The sequence below is a fragment of the Mustelus asterias genome, unplaced genomic scaffold (assembly GCF_964213995.1).
Source record: "Mustelus asterias unplaced genomic scaffold, sMusAst1.hap1.1 HAP1_SCAFFOLD_36, whole genome shotgun sequence".
In the NCBI taxonomy this organism is placed as follows: domain Eukaryota; kingdom Metazoa; phylum Chordata; class Chondrichthyes; order Carcharhiniformes; family Triakidae; genus Mustelus; species Mustelus asterias.
In genome coordinates, this window is record NW_027590118.1 from 3158783 (window position 1) to 3165063 (window position 6281).

Below are 6281 nucleotides of genomic sequence, written 5' to 3' on the forward strand. Positions count from 1 at the left end.
TGGTAGCTAGTGGCGTGCGGCTAGGATCGGTACTGGAGCCTCAACTATTTACCATTTATATAGACGATCTGGAGGAGGGCACTGAGTGTAGGGTAACAAAATTTGCTGACGACACAAAGATAAGTGGAAAAGTGTATCGTGTGGAGGGCATAGAAGGTCTGCAGAGAGATTTGGACAGGCTGAGTGAATGGGTGAAGATCTGGCAGATGCAGTATAACGTTGACAAATGCGAGGTTATTCACTTTGGAGGAAATAATAGCAAATTAGATGATTATCTAAATGGAAAAAAAATACAACATGCTACTGTGCAAAGGGACCTGGGGGTCCTTGTGCATTAGACGCAAAAACCCAGTCTGCAGGTGCAACAGGTGATCAAGAAGGCAAATTGGATGTTGGCCTATATCACAAGGGGGATAGAATATAAAAGCAGAGATGTCTTGCTGCATCTGTACAGGGCATTGTTGAGGCCGCAACTGGAATACTGTGTGCAGTATTGGTCCCCTTAATTGTGGAAGGATATATTGGCCTTGGAGGGAGTGCAGAGAAGGTTCACCAGGTTGATACCAAAGATGAGGTGTGTTGATTATCAGGAGAGACTGAGCAGATTGGGTTTGTACTCGTTGGAATTTAGAAGGTTGAGGGGGGAATATTATAGAGACCTATAAGATAATGAAGGGGCTGGATAGGGTAGAGGTGGAGAGATTCTTTCCACTTAGAAAGGAAGCAAGAACTAGATAGCACAGCCTCAAAATAAAGGGGGGTTAGTTTAGGGCAGAGTTGAGGAGGAACTTCTTCTCTCAGAGGGTGGTGAATCTCTGGAATTATCTGCCCACTGCAGTGGTGGAGGCTACCTCGTTGAATATGTTTAAATCACGGATAGATGGATTCCTGATCGGTAAAGGAATTAGGGGTTTGAGGGATCAGGCGGGTAAGTGGAAATGATCCACTTCAGATCAGCCATGATCTTATTGAATGGCGGGGCAGGCTCGAGGGGCTAGATGGCCAATTCCTGCTCCTATTTCTTATGTTCTTATGTTCTTTATCACTTCATAAAAGTCAACATAATTTGTAATTCACACGCAGTAACTCAAAATTTAACACTGCCAGGATAAACATTTAGTAGAATATAGATCCTCAGTGTTTGCCATCACACTTTTAATCAATAAATTGACAGTTCTAAATCTACCAGGGCAAGTCAAAGGCCAGGAATCCTGCGGTGAGTAACTCGCCTCCTTACTCAAAGAACAAAGAACAAAGAACAATACAGCACAGGAGCAGGCCCTTCGGCCCTCCAACCCCGCGCCGCTCCCCGGTCCAGGATTGAATCCTGAATCCAGGACCCCCGCCCAATTTTCCAGCCTATCTACATACTAATATCCTATCCACCGAGCTGTCCCTCACAGCTATGATGCTTTGTTCATCACAACCTATTAATTCACCCCTACCCCCCCATTCCAGACCATGTGATCTCCAGGGAGAGGCGAAAACCCAGAGTGAAAACCCCAGGGCCAATATGGGGAAAAAAAAATCTGGGAAATTCCTCTCCGACCCCCTGAGGCGATCGAAACGAGTCCAGGAGATCACACTGGCCCTGATCGGAAAATGCTTCCCAACCCTATTCATTTCCACTTCCACGAACACCATATGAATTCCCTGCCCCCGAGACAGGTTCCCAACTATCCGCAGTCTCGCTCTGTACTGGCACCAGCAAGATGATCATAGAATGAAGCCTTGAAACGAGAAACAAAGAACAATTAGCCCGCGCCGCTCCCTGGTCCAAACTAGACCACTCTTTTGTACCCCTCCATTCCCACTCCGTTCATATAGCTGTCTAGATAAGTCTTAAACGTTCCCAGTGTGTCCGCCTCCACCACCTTGCCCGGCAACCCATTCCAGGCCCCCACGACCCTCTGTGTAAAATATGTCCTTCTGATATCTGTGTTAAACCTCCCCCCCTTCACCTTGAACCTATGACCCCTCGTGAACGTCACCACCGACCCGGGGTGACTCCTCAAAGCTTCTCCACCAGATACAAAGCATAAGTCAGGGGTGTGATGGATACTCTCCATTTGCCTGGGTGAGTGCAGCTCCAACAACAGTCATGAAGTTCATCACCATCCAGGACAAAGCAACCCACTTGATTGCTGTCCCTTCCACAAACATTCACTCCCTCCACCACCGATGAACAGTGACATCCGTGTGTACCATCTACAAGATGCACTGCAGGAATTAACCAGGATTCCTGAGGTTGCACCTTCCAAACTCTCAGCCACTGCCACCTAGAAGGACAAGAGCAGCAGGTACCTGCGGACACCACCACCTGGAGGGTTCCCTCCAAGTCTCTCATCATCCTGACTTTGGAAACATATCGCTGCTTGTTCACCGTCACTGGGTCAAAAAATCTTGAACTCCTTCCCTAACAGCACTGTGGATGTACCTAGAACTTCAGGGACTGCAGTGGTTCAAGAAGGCAGCTCACCACCACCTTCTGAAGGGCAACTTGGGATGGCCAATAAATGCTGGTCTAGTCAACGACATCCACACCCAGTAAAGGAAGAAACGAAACCTTGCTGTGTCTTCAAATTAGCCCCAAACACTCTCAAGGCACATCACCTCATCACACAAATATACAACTTTTTGAATAATATTTCTGAGGGCGATGGGCCCGAAATAACTTTGCATTTTAATGACGTACCAGCATCAGAATACAGATAAGATAAGAAGCTTACCATGTGCAATCGCTCAACCAGCTTCTGGTCCCCGAAGCAGTTGTTTGTGTCAAACCATGAATCAAAGTCCTGCAAAGAACAACAAGCGGCTCTAGTCATGCCAACCCCAAACGTTTTAGCATATTGTGTTACTTCCATCAACGCCTCATCCAACGGTTTCAATGATTACATTGTTTATCACGAGAAGAACAAGAATGGCAATTTAAAAAGGTAGCTTCCGAATTAGATTGTTCACAAATGATATCATAAAACAGATGCACAGCTGCTCATAACAATTGCAAATCAGTTTCAGCTGGTCGGCAGGTGAGCAATTTAACATGGAAAAAAATCATTTTTTCCCTTGGATCACCTACTCCCATCTCTGTAACAAGCTACAGGACACCCACACAGGAAGAATGGTCAGTTAAGCATTCAGTTAGAAACATAGCTTTTCTTACTTTGACAAAAAAAGGAATACTAAAATACTTCTGATAGCTAATTTGTGGATTGAGATAGATATGGATAAAGTACGCTCTCACCCCAACATGCTTTTAATGTAAGTTTAGAATTTTGACACAAGGTGACAGTTTTGCTCAAGGAAACATCAAGCATGTTAAATACGCTTCGCAGTGTAAGGCAGATGTGACACTGAGCATCAGGAATGGTCAATAGCAGTTTGAAGGGTTAGAGGAGCAGACATCACCAATTGGACTCTGCATCGGCACACATATGGTGAATATAGTGCGCACAAAATGTGGGCAGGTGGACAAATTAATACACAGACTGCGGCCATTTAGCTACCTGGCTGCTCCCAATGCAAGGAACAATGGTGTCACACAACACCCTCCAGCAAGCTGGACGGCTTCCCCGGACACTAGCTTCAAAAATGAAAAAGACACAACTTTGCAGCATTCTCTCATGCCTTCCAAAAAGAAATAGATTGAAACACTGTAATTGAACCTTAGACAAACGGTACAGTCACTGTCAAGCTGCTTTTCTCATTACTTACTGCAGACGAATTGAAGACATCCAGGAGGAGGAAGTTGAGCAGAGCCCAGAGTTCGTGAAGGTTGTTCTGAAGTGGTGAATCCGTGAGCAATAATCCATTTGTTGTTTTGAATTCTCTCACTATTTCAGAGAGCTGTAAATTTAGCAGATTTAAAAACATGACTGTACAAACTGGGTACAAGTTTGAATCATACTACTGGCCCAACTGTAGATTCAGACTGCATTTAAAAGTTCGCTGATCTTTTAGGTGTTTATCCGTGTCTGTTATTTCTCCAATGAATTCAGATATAGTGGCATCAAATGCTTTGCATTAGGAAGCAAAAAGCAAGTGTAGTAATAGTACATCAAGATTACAAACGGTTATCGATAACTTGCAAGACGGGAATATGGAAACTTCCAGAGCCGTCCACAATTGAATGGCATTTCCTTCAAATCGAATCAATGGTTGTGGAAGGAGCAGCTGGTTAAAAAGCAATGGTCGTGGAAGGAGCAGCTGGTTAAAAAGCAATGGTTGTGGAAGGAGCAGCTGGTTAAAAAGCAATGGTTGTGGAAGGGACAGCTGGTTAAAAAGCTTTTAAAACAAGAGCACACTACGGTCTGAATAAGCAGATCTGATCTTTGATTTTCAATTCAAATATTTCCACTCCACTCTTCCACTAGTGTTAAAACCCAGAGATTAACTATCGAGCCTCAATAATTGATGGTGTAATAACTTTCCCAGAAGTTTCTGAACCCTTGGAGTCATTTGGTTGAAGATCGCACAGCGGTTCGCACTGCTGCCTCACAGCAACAGGGACCAGTGTTTGATTTCCGGCTTGGGTAACTGTGTGGAGTCTACATGTTCTCCCCATGTCTGTGTGGGTTTCCTCCGGGTGCTCCGGTTTCCTCCCACAGTCCGAAAGACATGCTGGTTTGGGTGCATTGGCTGTGCTAAATTCTCCCTCAGTGTACCCGAACAGGCGCCAGAGTGTGGCGACCAGGGGATTTTCACAGTAGCGCCATTACAGTGTTAATGTAAGCCTACTAGTGACTCTAATAAACTTTAACTGAAAAATGATTTGTCTGCATTGGATTGTGAGAATAAAGCGCTCTTTTCCTCAAGATTCGCATTGCATCTGTGACAATAAATAACCATTTTAATATAGCTCTTAAAGCTTTGATGGAAGTGCGTAAGAACAGTGAAAGCAGCAAATTACAATTATATTAACCATTAGTACTCAAAATGTATCATTTTCCTTCATTTCAAAATCTCTATTCCTGGATTTCCCTCCAAACTTTTGTTCCAATCTTCCTGTCCTTCGTTATCTCATTCACCAGAGAACAGTCACTTCCATCCACACTGAATTATTTTTTACTGTTCTTTGCCACTACGTCTTACCCCGTCTTTGCATTCCCCTTTCCAGGGGAACAGTGTGCAGCAAACATCTGTGCCTCATTTTCTGTCTGGTCCCACACATAACTGCACCTTGCTCAAAAATAACCTCACTCCATGATATATAACCGAGAATGTGACTCATGGTTTACAAAGTTTTAAAGTTTATTTATTTGTGGCACAAGTAGTCTTACATTAACACTGCAATGAAGTTACTCTGAAAATCCCCGAGTCGCCACACTTCGGTACACCGAGAATTTAGCACGGCCAAAGCACCTAATCAGCAATTTTTTTGGACCATGGTAGGAAACCGGAGCACCCGGAGGAAACCCACGCAAACACGGGGAGAACGTGTAAACTCCACACAGACGATGACCCAAGCTGGGAATCGAACCTGGGTCGCTGGCGCTGTGAGGCAGCAGTGCTAACCACCGAGCTACCATGTCGGCCCCTGCTCATGCCCCCATGCTACAAATCAAGCCTGCGTTTCTCCCCAATTCACCTGAAGATGAGGCAGAAAATGTAGCATTCACTACAATGGTAGCCATTAACTCTGGTGGTAATGGACGGGATGGGGAAGAGAGCAGAGAAAATGAAGGGAAAACACACTTACCTTGGGTTTCCCATTTTTGATCCTGTCGGCTTCATCTATAACCAGATATCGCCAATTAAATATTTTGAAAACAGATTTCTCCCTGATGAGCATTTCATACGACATCACACAGACATCCAACTCTCCAGGAAGGAGGACATCTCTGATGAAAGCTGCCCGATAAAGTAAGAAGTGGGTTACATTTCAGTTTTCCAAACACCAGAAATTTAGTTTTCTAGAAGACAATTGGGATTCAGCAGAAACAGATCTGATCACAGGCATTAATCAGACAAATTTAGCTGAATAAAACACTGACGTTGGGATTTTCCAGCCCCGCCAGCAGTGAGCACGTCAAGGGCAGGACAAGCAAAGGTGGAGAGCGGCCTAACCGCAATTGGCTCTTGGCAACTCTCCAAACCATAGAATCCCTACAGTGCAGGAAGAGGCCATTCGGCCCATTGAGTCTGCACCGACCACAATCCCACCCAGGCCCTATTCTCCAAACCATAGAATCCCTCTCTGTCTGGAGCTCGCTCTGTCTGTCTCTCACCCCCTCTCTCCCTTTCATTCTATTTCATGGCCTCCTCGATCTTTCTCCAGC

At 44.9% G+C, this 6281-nt stretch overlaps 1 pseudogene; it reads right to left on the reverse strand.

The window, feature by feature from the left end:
- LOC144482683 (SWI/SNF-related matrix-associated actin-dependent regulator of chromatin subfamily A member 5-like) overlaps positions 1-5863 on the reverse strand; it is a 108247-nt pseudogene extending 102384 nt beyond the window's left edge.
- Between the last annotated feature and the right edge of the window lie 418 nt (positions 5864-6281).